We start from the raw sequence: 18,562 nt of genomic DNA on the forward strand, positions 1-18,562 counted from the left end.
TCTTTCCCCTGAGTCCTACACTTTGGGGATGGCCTTGGTGGCTGGAGCACTGTACCCATTAGTGACCAGCTGGAAAAAGCTGGAAAGCACCTGCTATTTCAGGCCAAGAAGTTCATAAAGGAATTTGATTCTGAAGGTATCCAGAGGGTGGGAAGAGCAGGTGGGAGAAGGGACGTGACCCAGGAATGGGGAATTAACTCAAAGTCCACGAACCCCAAGTCTCACCACCTTCCGCGGTGTTGAGCCTGGGAACCAGTGGAGCCTACAGAAGTCAGCCTGGCCACAGCCAGAGGCATCTCCCAGCCTCCTGCCTTCTACCGACCGGCAGCTCCCTCCCAGAATCCAGTCATTTTCCAGCTGTGAGCCCCCTGAAAACCAGAGACGGCAGGGCAGGACAGGGCTGGTGTGGGTGGCACCTATTGCCATTCCTTCTGCTAGGACGCTCTCACCACTATCTCCACCTATGGAATTCCTATTCAGCCCTCAAAACCCTGCTCTGAGGAGGCCTCCTCTGTAAAGCCTTCCTGGGATGCAGCCCTGTGCTCCGACCTCTGGATCCCTTCAGTGTACCGCAGGAAGACGTTCAGGTTAGGAATAGCCGCATGTGTGCCTACCCCATGTTCTGGAGCACCCTGGGGGCAGGGTACACCCCTAGCAAGGGGGCCACCAACCAGACTCAAGACTGCCCACTCTGGCCCCTGGGCCTGACTGCCTCCCAGTCCAAGCGGTCGGGGTCGCCCCAGCCAGATCTGCCAAGGCTGGGCAGATATAAAGATGTCTTCTGAGTAGTTCCAAACCTTCCTTGTTTGAATGTGAAAAACAAACACTTTTATTTCTGTGTTTGTTCCTTGTGGCTCAAAAGCACAGTTACTGCCTCTTGGGACGCCAACGCTTTCATAGACGCACAGAGAAACAGGGCTGCATTTACGCAGAGCGCACACGCCGGTGCCCTTCGGGCTTCTTATCTGTGCAGAACAGAAAGTTCCCAGTGTCTCAACATGATTTTCTCCAAGCTCTTCTGGCATTTGGGGGTTCCTGTAAGCTGAGTTGTATCCCCAGTTTTATAGATAGGAACCTGGGACACAGAGAGCTTAAGTAATCTGCCCAAAAAGTCACACAGCTGCAGAGCTGGGACTTGACCCAGGCAGCCGTCCCTCCCCAGCAGAGGGTGTAGGCCAGAGCAGCACAACCTTCACCTGCACCCTACTTCCCCACCCCCACCCCCACCCCGCATCCCAAGGCTCTCGGAGCAGCCCTCATGGAGGGGTTGGGGGTCCAATCAGGTCCATCCTCCCACTCCCAATGGGCTCTCTCTCCTCTCCGGCTGCTCTTGTTTACTTAGGATGTCCGCCAGCTCACCCCTCCGTGTCAAGCCAAATTCAAAATAATAATGCTGATGAGGTCCAAGGAGGGGCTGAGGGTGGAGGGTGGAGCTGGGGCGTCATGGAAGCACATGTACCTTGGGGCCAGGACTCCCTCTCCTGCAGGCCTGGGTAGGTGCACGCCCCAGGAGTCAGAAAGCCCTGTGTTGTTTCAAGAGGGAAAGCTCAAGGGACTGAGCAGAAGCAGATGGAGACGTGACAGCACACCCGGCCTTGAGGACACGGACTCCTAACAACACACAGCTGCACAACACATTTCCCAGACCGGACATGGAGCAAGGGGCTGGTGCAAAGGATGGAGCGCTCCGTAATTCTGTTCATGTCAAGTCCACGCACAGGCAGTGCTGATCGGTGCCATTAGGAGTCAGGGTTGTGTGAAAAGAAAGCTTGGAGGTTACAGCACCCACCTGCAGACCTCAGTCAGCTGGTGGCAGAGCAGGATTTGGAGGGGACTCGGGCTGGCGCCCCATGGCAACCTGAAGGGGCTGGCAGGTGTGGGGGGGCGGCACCGCTTCCCTAGATCCTGGGTCCTGGAAGCAGTGAGTCTCTCAGCTGTCTGCAGCTCCCAGCTGCTCCTCCCGGGCCTGAGAAAGTCAGAGTTACATGGCTGAGCTCATGAAGGCTGAGCGGCCACGTGACCCAGCAGTTCCACTCCTAGGCTTGTACCCACGAGAAACGGGAACACATATATCCTCATACAACTTTCACATGAATGTCACAGCAGCATCATTTACAGGAGCCAAAACACGGAGCCACCTAAACGACTATATCTTAATCAAAGATCACTAAAACGTGGTGAACCCGTGCAGTGCCATAGTCCTGTGCGGTGTGTCCCGGATCAGTGGGCTACCACTCGGCAATAAGCAGGAGTGAACTCCTGGGGCCAGCACCTGCAGCGCCGGCATCCCATATGGCGCTGGTTCTAATCCCAGCTGCCCCTCTTCCAATCCAGCTCTCTGCTATGGCCTGGGAAAGCAGTAGAGGATGGCCCAAGTGTTTTGGGCCCCTGTACCCACATGGGAGACCAGGAAGAAGCTCCTGGCTCCTGGCTTCATATCGGTGCAGTGCCAGCCATTGCAGCCATTTGGGGAGTGAACCAACAGAAGGAAGACCTTTCTCTCTGTCTCTCCCTCTCACTGTCTGTAACTCTAACTCTCAAATAAATAAATAAAATCTTAAAAAAAAAAAAAAGGAGTGAAGTCCTGCCATGGCCATCACACAGGCATACCTTGGAAACAGCAGGCACACGAGACCGCATGGTACATGTTTCCACTTACAGGAGGTGTCTGGAATAGGGCAGATGTACGGACAGGAAGTCATTTAATGTTGGCTAGGATTTGGGGAGTGGAGGGATGGAAGTGGGATAGGGTGGCGACAACTAAAGGATTTCTTTTTGGGGTTATGAAAATTATCTAAAATTGACTATGGTTTTAGACGTACAACTCAGACCCAAGAGTTACCGAATCACACACTTTGCAAAAACATGTGAATTATATCTCAGAAAAGCTGGTTTGTTTGTTTGTTTTTTAATAGTAAGGAGCAGGGGAAAGAAAGCCAGGTGAGCACGGAATCTCAGGCTGGATTCTGGATCGGGAAGGCTCCTGGACGGGCTGGCGACCTTGCCTAAGCTGAATGGCGTCGGAAAGAGTGGGAAGTGTCACTGACGTGGGCTTGTACCCCACATTTCATGCCAGCTGCCTATGATCGAGTCTGCTCCTTGCCCACCCTGGGAAGCCAGGGGCTCCTCTGGGGCCCTGGTAAGTCCACAGTCACCCACGGGCATCCTTGTGGTCACCTGAGCTCGGTGACTGCAGACCACCCTCCTCAAGGTCCTTTAAAAGCGTCTGCAGACACTGCTCTCGGCTGCTGCTCCAAGCCAAGGAGGAAACAGGCACACATGCAGACCCCAGGTTCCCGCTGCACATCAGGGAGGAGACAGACACAGAGCGCAAGCAGAAATGCCAACCAGACCACTGAAAATTGCTGAGCTGATCCCATTCAGATGGGGAAACAGTCGGGGCACACCACAGTCCCAGCCAAGGACTCAGCCCAGGCCCGTCTTCTTCCCACTCATCTCATGCAGAACTGAGTGCCCACTCCATGGCCCCCTGTAGGGCTCCTTGGAAGGGAGGAGAAACCCTGGACCAAGGGACAGGGGCCCCATCTCACCTGTCTCTCGCTGTGTGACTTTGAGGAAGCCACTCTCCCTCTCCAGGCCTCTGCCACCCTGGAGCACCTGCTGCTGTCCTGTTACCCAACCCGGGGATATGATTACAGAAGAGAACAGGTCTTGGAAACCACAAAGGGCCCAGGTCAGAGGAAGGTGAGGTCAGGCTCCTTTGCTTCATGAGCGCCTATTACCAAGTGACCTGGGAGGAGGCAGCTGCTGACTCCAGGTGAGAGGTAGGGTGGCCTGCAGCAGTGTGGGACGGTGGCTTGGAGACACCTGGACAGGTGCTGATTTAGGCTCTTGGGGGTACAGAGGTCACCACGCAGGCTTGTCTCCCACACAGGGCATTCCCACGGGTTTCTGGGAGGAAGTAGATGTGCCAGGAAGGAAGCACCTGAGCTGACAGCTATGGGGCCATCACAACAATCGTCCTAAGCACACATTCTTTCGATTCCCGGCATGCATGAATGCCCTGGCTCCACATGACACCCTAGGAGGCTGAGCTAGTGCTCTCACCCCACTCCACAGATGAGGTAACTAAGGCCCAGAGAGGCTACGTGACAGGCTCAAAGTCACACAGCCAGAAAATGGTGGCGCCAGGACTCCACCAGGGAGACTGGGGCCACAGCGACTGCTCTTGACCTCCTGCTGTGTTGTCACCTGTCACTCGACGAGGATTTTGAGCATGAGAGGTCTTGGACAAGGAGGTCGGTGAGGCCTCTCTGGGAAGCTACTGTGGAAGCTGAGAGCCTCAAGAGGAGGAGTCAGCCTAGGGAGGGCTGGAGATGAGGGCCAGGCAGAGGCCATGTCCAAGCTTCTGGGATGCGTGTGTGCACGGCTGAAGCCAGGAGACAGGAACAGAATCCAAGTCTCCCATGTGAGTGGCAGGAGCCCAAGCACTTAGGCCCTCACCCACTGCCTCCCTAGGTGCACTAATAGGGAGCTGGATTGGAAACGGGGGGGCCAGGACATGAACCAGCACTGTGACAGAGGACACCGGCATCCAGCTGGCTGCTTAATCCCTGCACTGTCGTGCCAGTCCAAATACTTACTCTCGGACCTACTTTTATAGCAACCATTTCCTTTTATATTCTCTTTCTTATGATTAAAATTAAAACCACAAGGTGATAACACAGCCTCCTCACCAGAATAATTAAGATGAAAAATTATATATTTTGCAAATTACAATTTATTCATACACATGTATATGTCATACACAAGGGTACTTAAAAATTTCATGGAGTGGCAAGAGTTTGGCACAGTGGTTAAGATGCTGTTTCGGGCCGGCGCCGCAGCTCAATAGGCTAATCCTCCGCCTGTGGCGCCGGCACACCGGGTTCTAGTCCCGGTCGGGGCGCCGGATTCTGTCCCGGTTGCTCCTCTTCCAGTCCAGCCCTCTGCTGTGTCCTGGGAGTGCAGAGGAGGATGGCCCAAATTCTTGGGCCCTGCACCTGCATGGGAGTCCAGGAGAAGCACCTGGCTCCTGGCTTAGGATCAGTGCGGTGCACTGGCCACAACGGCCATTGGGGAGAAAAGGAAGACCTTTCTCTCTTTCTCTCTCACTGTCCATTCTGCCTGTCAAAAAAAAAAAAAAAAAAAAAGATGCTGTTTGGAACTCCCGCATCCCAAACCGGAGTGCCTGGGTTCGATTCCCAGCTCTGCCGGTTCACACCTGGGGAGGCAGCAGGTGATGGTTCAAGTACTTGGGTTCCTTTTACCCACAAAAAAAGGCCTAGATTGAGTTCCAGGCTCTCCTGGCCTCAGCCATACGTGTTCGTTCTCTCTCTCTCTTCTTTTCAAATAAAATGAAAATAAATAGAACATTTAAAAACACATTCATATAAAAGTTAATGGTAAATGGAAATAAAAGGTGAGTTTATTTTGGCACAAAGAGTTTGAAATGCATGCAGAGTTTTTTCATAGTACACATCTTCCACAAACCTTTAGAGGCACCCTCGTGTATTCCTGGAACAAGAACACTGGGCAGAGTGTAAATTAGCACAACCACACTGAAAACAACTTGTAGAAAGCAGAACGCTTTTCCATCCCTCCCCTCACCCACCAGATGTGAGCCCATGTGCCAGGCAACAGACACGTGCAGGAACACTCACAGTATCTGCCCTCAGATACTCCAGAGCCAAAAATAGCCCAAAAGCCGACACTCATCAGAGAGATACATAAGCAGTGGTAGGGTCATTCAGTCACGCTACGAGCTTGTGAAAGAACAAACGCCAGCCACCTGCAATCTCCGAACACAGTGCGCAAAAGATGCCAGACACCAGGGCTCATGCACTGGGAGACTTGATTCACAGGAAGTTCACAACCAGCTGAAACTAATCTATGAGGTCAGACGGCAGGACAGGAGCTACCTTCAGGGCTTGGGCAACAGGAAAAGGGAGCAGGAAGGCTTCTGGGGCGCCAGTCATGGTCAGATTCCCGAGGCGGATGCTGGTTTGCGCGGCTGTGTTCAGTCTGGGACATCCACGGGCTGCAGTCTACTGAGTTGTGCTGTTTCTGCGCACACAACCCACTTCAAAGAAAGTCTCCTGGGGCAGGCATTGTGGCACAGTGGCTTAAGCTGCCACCCATGACACCAGCATCCCATATGTGTGCTGGTTCGAGTCCTGGCTGCTCTACTTCTGATCCACCTCCCCGCTAATGCATCTCAGAAAGGAGCAGAAGACGGCCCAACTGCCTGACTCCTGCCACTTACATGGGAGACCCCGATGGACTTCCAGGCTCCTGGCTTTGGCCTGTTGCAGTTATTTAGGGAGTAAGCCAGGAGACGGAAGATCTCTCTCTCTCTCTCTCTCTCTCTCTCTCTCTCTCTCTGTGTGTGTCTCCTTCTCTCTATAACTTTGCCTTCCAAATAAACAAATCTTTAAATAAGAAAGAAAACTTCCCTCCTCCAGTGGTATAAGTTTCAGGGCTCTTTAAGCCTCAACCTGCTCTTTAGACCAGAGAGGGGTTTCGCTCCCACTGGAGAGTTGAGAGCAGTAGGTGATGCGTCCCCTGTGGTGCTCTGGGCACCTCCCTCCAGTTGCCTTGGAGAGGGAGCAATAGAGATCAGGTGAAGTGGGGACTTAGGTGCCACTCAGTGTTGGGGAAGGGCAGAGAAGTCTTTCTCAGTGGGACTTCAACTTCCAGAAAGGCATCGAGGAGGTGGGGGGGAGAGAGGATTGCTTGCTAAGGATGGGAGGACTGGATTGGGGCAGGGGCAGCCAAAAAGGGGGTGCAGGGTAGACAGAGATACGGCTGCCAATTCTTCAACAATGAGCTTCAGTCAACGCCAGCACAGCCAGATCTATCGGCCCTGCCCAAGCCTAGCACCTGGCACCACCAGGCCCTGCGCCCTCGGGAAGGCAACTCCTTCTCAGCCAACTCCCTCTCCATCCCACCCCAGGCCTGGCCAGCCCCACTCATGGAAACTCCAAGGGGTTGCCCCACACCCACGTCTTGGCAGCCACCCAAACCTTCCTGGCTCTGACAATTTACCTCCCTGCAATCGTGGCCCGGGTTTTTCTTTTTCCACGTTCCTGTGTCAGTAACTGGTGCTTTAGAGAGGGCCCTCCTGAGGCAGACTTGAAACTTGAGGATATTATTTTTTAAAAAGATTTATTTATTTGAAACTCAGAGTTACAGAGAGAGAGAGAGAAGGGGGGACAGAGAAAGAAAGAGGATGTTTTATATTTCGTCTTGCTGAGGTCTCTGGTGGCCCTGGTGAAGTGGGTGGTGCTAACCCATTTTACAGATGAGAAAAATGAAGCCCAACAAAGTAAAGGGGCTTGGGGCCAAGAATGCCACCTACTATGGTTTGAGTAGAATATGGCTCCCAAATTCATGCAGATATTTAAAATTTAAACCCCAAAGTCATAAGCTGACGGTGCTAAGCAGTGGTAGGGTCATTCAGTCACGCTACGAGCTTGTGAAAGAACAAACGCCAGCCACCTGCAATCTCCAAACACAGTGCGCAAAAGATGCCAGACACCAGGGCTCATGCACTGGGTGACTTGATTCACAGGAAGTTCACAACCAGCTGAAACTAATCTATGAGGTCAGAAGGCAGGACAGGAGCTACCTTCAGGGCTTGGGCAACAGGAAAAGGGAGCAGGAAGCAGAATCTGCTTCTGTGGAAGCAGAATGCACTTATTTTGTTTAGGAGGTGGGCCTGGTCCTCGGGTCACTGAGGGTGTGTCCTTGGAAAGCAGTTCTTGTTATGCTTTATTTTTTAAATTTATTTGAAAAGCAGAGTGACACTGAGAGAGAGAGAGAGAAATATCTTCTCTCTGCTGGTTCACTCCCCAAATGACTGCAACAGCTAGGGCTGGGCCAGTCTGAAGCCAGGAGCCAGGAACTCAGTCTTAGTCTCCCATGTGGGTGCAGGGCCCCAAGCACTTGGGCCATCTTCTGCTTCCTCCCCAGGCACATTAGCAGGGAGCTGGATCAAAAGTGGAGCACCTGGGACTTGAGCCTATACTTCCATATGAAATGCTGGTGTTGTAGCTGGCGGCTCAACCCACTGCACCACAATGCCGGCCCCTAACCGGGTTAATCTTAGAAGCCCGAGAGTTGGGCCCAGCCCTTCTCTCCGCTTCCCGGCTCACCGTGCCATCCTCTCTACACACATGCTCTCTTTTGCCTTTTGACACTTGGCACCGCCTTGGGACTCTGAGCATCCCCAGATGCCAAACCAAAGGGGCCTGCCGGGCTTGGACTGTGAACCTTCGAGACTTTGAGCCACAAGAACACTTTCCTGTATAAGTTTAGTTTCCCAGCTATTTCACAGTAGTAACAAAAAGCTGACTGGCACCCCAGCCAGCAAGGAGCAGAGCTAGGTTTAACAATCACCACGATCAGAGCCACCACGTGTGAGCACCAAGTGGGTGCATCTGCCTGTTCAGCCCTCACCACAGCCCAGCAGCACAGGGGTAGGGAACGTCCAGCCCACGGGCTGCACCAGGCCTGTGAAATCATTTGCTCTGGCCCTGCCAAGCAACCGCAGGCGGGACTCGAGACTCAGTAAATCTAAGGCAAGCTAGTTTTTGAGCTGATACTTTTGTATGGCCTATGAACAATGTTATCAATCTCCAAATGGCCCTTGGCAGAAAAAGTTCCCCGCCCCTGCTATAGAGGAGCCTGCCATTAGCATCAGCTCCTTTAAAAATAGTTTATTGGAGGCTGGCGCCGCGGCTCACTAGGCTAATCCTCCGCCTAACGGCGCCGGCACACCGGGTTCTAGTCCTGGTTGGGGTGCCGGATTCTGTCCCGGTTGCCCCTCTTCCAGGCCAGCTCTCTGCTGTGGCCAGGGAGTGCAGTGGAGGATGGCCCAGGTGCTTGGGCCCTGCACCCCATGGGAGACCAGGAAAAGCACCTGGCTCCTGGCTCCTGCCATCGGATCAGCGAGGTGCGCCGACCGCAGTGCGCTGGCCGGGGCGGCCATTGGAGGGTAAACCAACGGCAAAGGAAGACCTTTCTCTCTGTCTCTCTCTCTCACTGTCCACTCTGCCTGTCCAAAAAAAAAAAAAAAAAAAAAAATAGTTTATTGGAGTCTTACATGTGCAAAAGCCTGAGTAAATCAAAACAGCCCAGTTTTTCCGTAAACTGAATCCAGCTACGGGACCACGTTCAGGCTAGGAAATAGAACATAAGATACAATACCAGCAGTATAGGCAACCAAAGAGAAGATGAATACGTTGGACTTGAAAAAAGTTTAAACTTCTGTGTTTCAAAGGATGCCATGAAGAAAATGAACACAATGCAATGGGACACTTGCAAACCATGTATCGGATGGATCTAGCACCTAGAAACATATAAATAACTCTTATAATTTCACAATAAGAAGGTAAAAACCTCAATGAAAAAATGGGTCAGGGATCTGCGTAGACATTTCTCCAGGAAAAGATACACAAATGCTGACTGAGCCTGAGAAAAGGCGCTCAGCGTCACTGGCCTCCGGGAGATGAAAGCAGAAGCACAGAGATGCCACTTCGTGCGCACCAGGTGGCCGTGATCGACAGACAGAGCATTGCAAGTGGGGGCGAGGATGTGGGAGGATGGGAACCTTCACACCCTGCTGCTGGAAACACCACGCGGTACAGCTGCTCTGGAAACAGTCTGGCAGCTTTTTAAAACATGGAACCGCAATTTGATCCAGTGACTCCTCTCCTAGAGGAATTAAACAATAAAAACGTATGTCCACCTAAAAGTCGCAGCATTAGTTATAGCAGCCAGAACATGGAGGCCACACACGTCTATCGACTGCTGACTGAGTAAATGAAACACTCTACCCACACAGCGGAATATTACTCAGCAACAAAAAGGAATAAAGGATTGATGCACGCTACAGCCTGGCTGAAACCTGAAGACACTCTTCTAAGGGAAAGGAGCCAGGAACAGTCACGTAGCACACGGTTCCATCTATATGAAATATAAATGGACAGATAGGAAGGATGGGGGGGAGGGAAGAGGAAAGGGAGTGACTGCCAAGGAGTACTTTCACTGGGGAATGATGAAAATGTTCTAATATTAGATTTTGGCAATGGGTGCACAATTTTTAAATATGCTTAACACAACTGAACTGTGCACAGTGCAAGCTCCTTAAGGTACGTCCACTACACCTCCCTGAAGCAGCGTAAAATGAAAAGATCCCCGCACCTTCGTTCACGCCGTTCCCTTTCCTGGGTTGTCTCGATCTTTTCTATTTCTCTGAATAGCCAAAAATAGCTGACTTCTAAGGCTGACTCAAACACCGTGACAAAGATTCCTCAGTACATTGCAATCAGAAGCAATTTATCTCTCTGAATTCCTGTGACAACTCACATCACTCTCTCCAGGGTCACTTAAAGGCACCCTTCATGTGCCTGGCAGTTAGTGCGTTTGTGCGATTCTCTAAGCGCCCTCCTCGTCTTCCTCCATGCTGTAAATTCTGGAGAGAGAAGATTGCGTCACCTTTCCTTCTAAGAACCCAGCACTGAGGTGCACAGACAGTAAGGATTCAAAGAAGGTTTGAGGGATTCATTCCAAGCGTCCTCTTTCTCCTGTTAGCCTTCCCCCAGAGAAACAAGTTCTCACTGGAAGGTTCCAGGCCTGATTCAGCAGCACTGCAGACCCTGTAGGAACAGCCTGGCACTTAGCAGGGTTTTGTCTTCGTTTCAGTAAACACAAAAAGACTAAGCAATGCAGGTGGCGTTAGTGTTGAGGGAGCCCGGGTTGGAAGCAGGCTGGACTGGCTCCGTCTTGCAGCCCCTTCCCAGCACACACACACTAAACGAGACGTGACGGAGGCCCATCTGAACAAGCATTTACCAGGAGACGCCAAGATTTAGGTTCAGCTGAAACTAGTTAGAAAAGACCCCATGAAGACCGCCCTGCCTTCACAGCAGCCAGGGTACAGCCACTGCCTTCGCTCTCCGGAGATCACCTGCTAAAGACGCACAGATACCCCGAGACTGCGAGATCTCAGCGGCTCGGGCTCTCCTTCCCTACCAGCCCCGATCTCACTGCTCGGAGCTACTCTTCTCACTTCAGTAAGACTTCACTTCTTTAACTCCCACCCTTGGGTCCGGTTTTGTAAATCGTCATCGACACAGGACGAGAACTCAGACTCACCTCACCAGTTTCCTGTAACAGTGTCACTGCAACTACCCAAGGACTCTGAAAGGCAGTGGGACTTCCTTGTGGAATGGGGAGGGGTAAGAGGACCAGCATCCAGGTGCAGAAAGGCAGGAAGGACCAGTGTGACCTTGCCGATGTCCGCAGGGAGAGAAAACCACATAAAGTGCTCAAGACGAGGAGAACTAAACAGTGATGGCTGCATGGCATGATGAATGTGTTTAATATCAATGAACTGCACACTGAAAACTGGGTGTTTTGAACACCTCTCATGTAACAAATTAAAACAATTCATTGACATAAACACAATATAATTTTAAAAAATGTATTTATTTCCATTTGTTTGAGAGGCAGATAGAGACAGACTGAGAGAGACAGAGAGAGGGCGAGAGAGAGAATGAGCACACACTCCCCTCTGCTGGGTCACTTCCCAAATATCTGCAATGGCCACAGCTCTGTGGCAATGACCCAAGGACTTGAGCCATCACCAGGTCCTCCGAGGGTGCACATTAGCAGGAAGCTGGAATTGGAAGCAGAGATAGAACTTGAACACAGGCACTCCAATTTGGGATACAGGCAACCTAATCAGTGTCTTAACACCTAAGCCCACCCCCATATGCCAATTTTGATTCAAGACAAAATAGAAAACCTAGATAATCTTGTAACAATTAAAGAAACCGAATCACTTGTTAGAACTCTCCCCACAAAGAAACTCCCAGATAGCTTCAGTGTAAGTTCTAACATGCAAAGAAGAAACTCTGCTGGTCTTTCACAACCTCTTCCAGAGAACAGAGAGTGAAAAATCCTCAACTCATTTTATGAGGATAACAGGACCTTTATACCAAAACAGGACAAGGATGCTGCGAAAAGGAAAACTGTGTGTCATATTACTCATAAATAAAAATTCAAAATCCTTAACCAAATATTAGCCAAAAAAGCCCATCAATACATGAGTATAAAAGAGTATCCAACTAAAGTGGATCAGTTTCAGGAATACAAGGTTAATTTAACATTGGAAAATTAATTAATATAATTCAACATATAAATTGATAAAAAGGCAAAAACCTTATGGTCACGTTAGTGGATGCAGAAAACCATTTGATAAAAATTTAATATAAATTAATAATTTAAAAATTAAAAATAATCTAGGAAATTATGAACAGAAAGGAATTTCACTGATTTGATTATGTTTGCAGCTAACATAATTCATGAAAAAATATTGAAAACTTTTCCTTTTGATACCAGAAATAAATCTCATATTGGACACCCACGAGTATTACACAGCACAGCAAGGCAAGGAAAAGCAATGAAAGATGTGAGATTTGGTGAAAAAACAAAATAGTCATCTTGCAAAGGTGATAAGCTGATACACACAGAAAAGTCAAGCTTATCAATTGGTATAGCAATAGAATGAATAAGAACATTAGCATTCTTATTGGGCACCACTTAAATATATTAAAAAGGTGTTTCTAAATAATACAAACTATTAAGAAAATTAAGGGGCTGGTGTGGTGGCATAACAGGTTAAGCTGCCGACTACAATGCTGGCATCCTAGATTTGAGTCCCAGCTCCTCCACTCCCAATCCAGCTCCCTGCTACTGCACCTGGGGAAGCTGTGGGCGTGCTTGGGCCTCTGCACCCACGTGGGAGACCCAGAAAAAGCTCCTGGCCATTTTTTTTTTTTTTTTTTTTGACAGGCAGAGTTAGAGAGAGACAGACAGACAGAAAGGCCTTCCTTCCACTGGTTCACCCCCCAAATGGCCACCACGGCCGGCGCACTGCGCCGATCCAAAGCCAGGAGCCAGGTGCTTCCTCCTGGTCTCCCATGCAGGTACAGGGCCCAAGCACTTGGGCTATCCTCCACTGCACTCCCGGGCCACAGCAGAGAGCTGGCCTGGAAGAGGGGCAACCCAGACAGAATCCGGCGCCCCGACCAGGACTAGAACACAGGGTGCTGATTCCGCAGGCAGAGGATTAGCCTAGTGAGCAGTGGCGCCGGCCGCTCCTGGCCATTTTGGCAGTTTGGGGAGTAAACCAGCAGATGGAAAATCTCTCTCTTTCTCCGTCTCTCCTCTCTAACTCTGCCTTTCAAATAAATAAATAAATATTAAAAAAATTAAGAAACAAACATATCATTTAAAATTATATGAACAGAGATCAAATGCCAAAATAAATTTTTTAAAAAAGCCATGCAATATCTCTAGCGGGAAAATTATAACACTTTACCAAGATGTATCAAAGAAAACCTAAATCAAGGCTGGTGCCGCAGCTCACTAGGCTAATCCTCCGCCTTTCGGCGCTGGCACACTGGGCTCTAGTCCCGGTCGGGGCGCCGGATTCTGTCCCGGTTGCTCCTCTTCCAGGCCAGCTCTCTGCTGTGGCCAGGGAGTGCAGTGGAGGATGGCCCAAGTGCTTGGGCCCTGCACCCCATGGGAGACCAGGATAAGTACCTGGCTCCTGCCATCAGATCAGCGTGGTGCGCTGGCCACAGTGTGCCGGCTGCGGCGGCCATTGGAGGGTGAACCAACGGCAAAAGGAAAACCTTTCTCTCTGTCTCTCTCTCTCACTGTCCACTCTGCCTGTCCAAAAAAATAAAAAAATTAAAAAAAAAGAAAGAAAACCTAAATGAAAAAGGTAATATGCCTACTTCAGTGATTATTAGATTTAATACGGAAAAATTCTTTCCAAATTGGTCTCCAGATTGCACTAAATCCCTATCCCAAATTTCATGGAATTTCACAAGCTGATTTTAAAAGCTACTTGGAGCGTAAATCGCTTGGAGAGCAATGAGATAGTAAGACTTGCTCTGATATCAAGACTTAGCAGAGGCCAGGAACAAACACTACAGCCAATGCAGCAGTGCACATCAATGGGAAAAGAACAGTCTCAGAAACACAGTGTTTGACAACTTAGCATCCAGAAAAATAGGCAAAAATATGCAACTGAGCTCCACCTCACATCAATTCTAGACATCAAGTCTAGGTAGACAAGAGATCAAAATGAGAATTTTTATAATGTGATTTATAGGCGAATATATTCATAACCTAAGGGTAGAGAAAGATTTTTTAAATAAGACACAGAGAATGCTTATAATAAATATTTACATATTGCTTTCTTTATAACTAAGAACTTTTATTTATTAAAAGATCTTACAGAGGACAAAACTAGTCAGAGAGTAGCTGAGGACACTGGCAGCAGGAATAACTGATATAGGAATTTTCCAGATTATATAAAGAATTCCTTGAATAGAAAAATGAGATGGGAAAAAACTCTGGTACAAGCACTTCACAAATGAGGAAATACAAATGTCCAATGACTTTGCAAAAAGATGTTCAATATTACAAATGTAATTTAAAGCTTAATGAGCTATAACAACAAATACCAATAGAAAAATATTACATATTCTAGCTAAACAACTAGCTAAAATTTAAGACTGACTGCCAAATATTTAGGCTGTGGAGCAGCAGTTTAGGGAAACTATTTGGTACAATTTAGGCTACACACACCTCTGCCGAGGAATCCCACTCTTGTGCCCTGAAGAGACTCATGGACGTGTGCACCATGATACATGTCCAGGAACCTTCAGAGCAGAGGTGGGCTTCTGGCGAAGCAGTTAAGATGTAGCCCCTCTCAGAGTGCCTGGATCTGACTTCAGCTCTGCTTGCAGCTTCCAGCTATTGTGCACCTAGGAGACAGCAGGTGATGCGGGTCCCGACCACCTACATGGGATACCTGAATGGTGTTTCTGCTCTTGGCTTTGGCCTGATCCAGTTCTGGTTGTTGTGGGCCTTGTGGAGTAAGTCAGTAAATGGAATCTCTCTCTCTCTGCCTTTCAAATAAATTTTTATAATTTTAAAAGAACCTTATAGAGGCTGGCACTGTGGCACAGTGGGTTAAAACCCCGGCCTGCAGTGCCTGCATCTCACCGAGGTGCCAGTTCAAGTCCTGGTTGCTCCACTTCTGATCCACTTCCTGCTAATGTGCCTGGGAAATCAGTGGAAGATGGCCCAAGTCTTTGGGCCACTACACCCACATGGGAGACTCAGAAGAAGCTCCTGGTTCCTGGCTTCAGATTAGCTCAGATCCAGCCACTTGGGGAGTGAACAAGCGGATGGAAGATCTCTCTATATATATATCTCTCTATCTCTCTCTGTAACTGTTTTTCAAATAAATAAAATAAATCTTTCAAAAAAATAGAACCTTTTAAAAACGAATAGTCAGGCTGGCGCCGCGGCTCAATAGGCTAATCCTCCACCTTGCGGCGCCAGCACACCGGGTTCTAGTCCCGGTCGGGGCACCGGATTCTGTCCTGGTTGCCCCTCTTCTAAGCCAGCTCTCTGCTATGGCCAGGGAGTGCAGTGGAGGATGGCCCAAGTGCTTGGGCCCTGCACCCCATGGGAGACCAGGAGAAGCACCTGGCTCCTGCCTTCGGATCAGCGCGGTGCGCCGGCTGCAGCGCGCCAGCCATGGCGGCCATTGGAGGGTGAACCAACAGCAAAGGAAGACCTTTCTCTCTCTCTCTCTCTCTCTCTCTCTCTCTCTGTCTCTCTCACTGTCCACTCTGCCTGTCAAAAAAAAAAAAAATGAATAGTCATAGTAGTATTCTTCATAGCAGCATGTAATATTCACGTTCCCTTTAACAACAGAATGGAATAGTGATTGAAATGCATTTCTTCAATGGAATGCCACAAAGCAATGAAAATGGATGAATCCTAGCCATATGCAACATGAATGATTACTAAAAACAACATAGAATAAAAGCAATAAGAGGGGCCAATTTTGTGGTGCAGAGAGGGTAAGCCACCACCTGTGACAATGGCATCCCACATGAGTACTGGTTTGAATCCTGGCTGCTCCACTTTGATCTGGCTCCCTGCTAATATGCCTGGGAAGGCAGAAGATGGCCCAAGTGCTTGGGCCCCTGCATGCATATGGGGAGCCCCAGATGAATTTCCAGGCTGCTGGCTTCAGCTTGGCCCAGCCTTGGCTGTTGTGGCCATTTAGGGAGTGAATCAGCAGATGGAAGATCTCTCTCTTTCTGTGTCTGTCTCTCTGTAAATCTGCTTTTCAAATTAATCAAAAAAGAAGAAGAAGAAGGAACACACACACACAGGGTATGATTCCATTTTAAATAGTTACTGAACAGGCAAACTGGATAATATATTGATTAGGGATACACACGTAAGTAATGCATCAGTCAGCTTAACTAATGCTGCAGTAACAGTCAACCTCTAACTCTTGGTGGCTTAAAATAACAAAGGCTACCTTGGTCACTTGCCCCTCTTCTGCACTCTTCATTCTGGGATGCAGGCTGAAAAATGGCACCCTGGGAGGGACATACCAGTGGCATGCATGTCCTGGGCAGGAGGGATAAGCAGTGGTAGAGTGACGTACAACTTTCTTGTATTCTATTGACTAAAGCAAGGCATATGGCCTGACCTCTCATCAACAGGGCAAGAAGTCTGTTCCTAGCAGGGACGGGCCTGGAAAACATGGACTTAACAGAGAGAGTAGCAATATTTTTCACTAGTGGCCTCCATGTTCCCCAATCCAATGATCACTATCTTCATCTTGCTGAACATCAGACATGATCGACTGTTTTTCCTTGAGATAGTCCCTGCACTTGGCTGCCTGGACACCAGGGCGCTGCACTATTCTGGTTCTCTTCAGACTTCACTGGCCACTTCTTTGCAGTCTCTTTACTGGCTCCTCATCCCCTTCCTGACCTTTAAATGACAGTGTCTGAGGGGCCACTCCTCAGACTGCTTCTCGCAAGCACACTCTAGGTGAGCTCACGTGGCTTTAGGACTTTGAATATCCTCTCTCCACATAGCAATGATTCACTCCAGATCCCTTTACAAAACACCAGATTTACTACCCACCGCCTACTCACAGCTTACCAGACTTTCCTGAGACCTCGGGCTTAGCACGGCTGAACGGGAATCCTTTCCCTTTCCAACTTCCTCCTTCCTAGCTCTAGCCAGTCTTGGTAAACGGCACCACTGCTCACTCAGTTGCTCTAGACAAAAACCTACAGATGGTCCTCAACTGTCTTTCTGTTGCCTCTGTCCAATCCATGCATCTCTGTTTTTATTTATTTATTTATTTATTTGACAGGCAGAGTTAGAGACAGTGTGAGAGAGAGACAGAGAGAAAGGTCTTCCTTCCATTGGTTCACTCCCCAAATGGCCATTACCATCGAAACCAGGAGCCAGGTGCTTCTTCCTGGGCTCCCATGTGGGTGCAGGGGCTCAAGCACCTGGGCCATCCTCCACTGCCCTCCTGGGCCACAGCAGAGAGCTGGACTGGAAGAGGAGCAACCGGGACTAGAACCCAGTGCCCATATGGGATGCTGGCACCGCAGGCGGAGGATTAACCAAGTGAGCACGGAGCCGGCCCCCATCCCTATTGGTTTTGTCTCCCAAGCATATCCTGAACCTGTGAACTTCTCCATCACCACCACACTGACCAACCTACTGCAGCTCCCCAGGCTCTCTCACCTGAAACAGCACAGCGACCTCCTCAAGGTTTCCTGCTGTGCCTTCCCACGTACACTGCCCTCTCAGCAGTGACGGGGCCTTTTATAGACAGAACTACAATCACGTACACCCTGTCTGCATCATGCAGTGTCCCCACTTGTCCTCACCATGATCTGCACGTGCTTATCTCTCTGTCACTTTCCCAGCTGCCCAATGTACTCTTATTTTTTGGACAGGCAGAGTTAGACAGTGAGAGAGAGAGACAGAGAGAAAGGTCTTCCTTCCGTTGGTTCACCCCCCAAATGGCCACCACGGCTGGCATGCTGCGCCAATCGGAAGCCAGGAGCCAGGTGCTTCCTCCTGGTCTCCCATGCGGGTGCAGGGCCCAAGCACTTGGGCCATCCTCCTCTGCACTTCCAGGCCACAGGAGAGAGCTGGCCTGGAAGAGGAGCAACCAGGACAGAATCCTGCGCCCCAACTGGGACTAGAACCTAGAGTGTCGCTGCCGCAGGCGGAGGATTAGCCTAGTGAGCTGTGGCGCCGGCCTCCAAGTACTCTTGCCAAATTTTATTATTACTATTTTTTCATATATCCCAAGTTCTTTGCCTCCTGAGATCCCATGTACAAAGCTGCTTTGTCTAGGATACTGGCGTTCCGTTTATTTCTAACTGCATAACAAACCATCCTAAACGTCAGCGAGTTAGCACAGTAATTTGCTGTGGGCTGACCGGGTTCACCTGGGTGGTTCTTCCTGAGGCTGCAGGCATTTGAAGGGCTGGAAGCTGATGCTTGCTGTCAGCTGGGAGCCCAGCAGGAGCTGTGACTGGAAGGCCCACACATGGCCTCTCTATTGGCTTGGCCTTCTCATTTACCGCATGGTAGTTGGGTTCCAAGAGGGAGTGACCTAAAAGACAGAGTT

General features: G+C 49.7%; 1 long non-coding RNA gene across 1 annotated transcript; it reads right to left on the bottom strand.

The window, feature by feature from the left end:
- Positions 1-11,474: 11,474 nt before the first annotated feature.
- Positions 11,475-18,562, bottom strand: LOC149123365 (uncharacterized). Its single transcript, XR_016215874.1, has 2 exons — positions 18,381-18,562; positions 11,475-11,683 (listed from the first exon to the last, which is right to left on the bottom strand). It is a non-coding gene; the product is annotated as an uncharacterized LOC149123365 (long non-coding RNA).

Source organism: Oryctolagus cuniculus, chromosome 11 (genome assembly GCF_051225735.1).
Source record: "Oryctolagus cuniculus isolate XC-2025 breed Fujian yellow rabbit chromosome 11, ASM5122573v1, whole genome shotgun sequence".
In the NCBI taxonomy this organism is placed as follows: domain Eukaryota; kingdom Metazoa; phylum Chordata; class Mammalia; order Lagomorpha; family Leporidae; genus Oryctolagus; species Oryctolagus cuniculus.